This window comes from Procambarus clarkii, chromosome 47 (genome assembly GCF_040958095.1).
Source record: "Procambarus clarkii isolate CNS0578487 chromosome 47, FALCON_Pclarkii_2.0, whole genome shotgun sequence".
In the NCBI taxonomy this organism is placed as follows: domain Eukaryota; kingdom Metazoa; phylum Arthropoda; class Malacostraca; order Decapoda; family Cambaridae; genus Procambarus; species Procambarus clarkii.
In genome coordinates, this window is record NC_091196.1 from 11,491,911 (window position 1) to 11,493,194 (window position 1,284).

The window sequence follows — 1,284 nt, forward strand, 5'->3', positions numbered from 1 at the left end:
GCCTTAAACCCTCTCCACCACCTGCTCAGACCCCTAAAAGAGATGGTAATTTCGGAGTATTTAAATACCACAAAGATCACCACCTCCCAAGAGCACTAGAGCAAGTGAGGGGTCATTTAGACGTTAATTTCATCAAGTCCCTGTTAATATGGGAAGACACAGTGTCTATGCTTAAGGCACAACTCTCCTAAATACGAGAGTCAAGTATACAACTTTAGAACACTTTCCCACCAGGAGACTCGAACCCTAGCCAGCACAGAAGCCTTCCAGCAACTGGCATAACAGGTACGCCTTAACCCTCTCCACCACCTGCTCAGACCCTTAAAAGAGATGGTAATTTCGGAGTATTTAAATACCACAAAGATCACCACCTCCCAAGAGCACTAGAGCAAGTGAGGGGTCATTTAGACGTTAATTTCATCAAGTCCCTGTTAATATGGGAAGACACAGTGTCTATGCTTAAGGCACAACTCTCCTAAACACGAGAGTCAAGTATACAACTTTAGAACACTTTCCCACCAGGAGACTCGAACCCTAGCCAGCACAGAAGCCTTCCAGCAACTGGCATAACAGGTACGCCTTAACCCTCTCCACCACCTGCTCAGACCCTTAAAAGAGATGGTAATTTCGGAGTATTTAAATACCACAAAGATCACCACCTCCCAAGAGCACTAGAGCAAGTGAGGGGTCATTTAGACGTTAATTTCATCAAGTCCCTGTTAATATGGGAAGACACAGTGTCTATGCTTAAGGCACAACTCTCCTAAACACGAGAGTCAAGTATACAACTTTAGAACACTTTCCCACCAGGAGACTCGAACCCTAGCCAGCACAGAAGCCTTCCAGCAACTGGCATAACAGGTACGCCTTAACCCTCTCCACCACCTGCTCAGACCCTTAAAAGAGATGGTAATTTCGGAGTATTTAAATACCACAAAGATCACCACCTCCCAAGAGCACTAGAGCAAGTGAGGGGTCATTTAGACGTTAATTTCATCAAGTCCCTGTTAATATGGGAAGACACAGTGTCTATGCTTAAGGCACAACTCTCCTAAACACGAGAGTCAAGTATACAACTTTAGAACACTTTCCCACCAGGAGACTCGAACCCTAGCCAGCACAGAAGCCTTCCAGCAACTGGCATAACAGGTACGCCTTAACCCTCTCCACCCTTAACCCTTATATATATATATATATATATATATATATATATATATATATATATATATATATATATATATATATATATATATATATATATATATATATATATATATAATATAT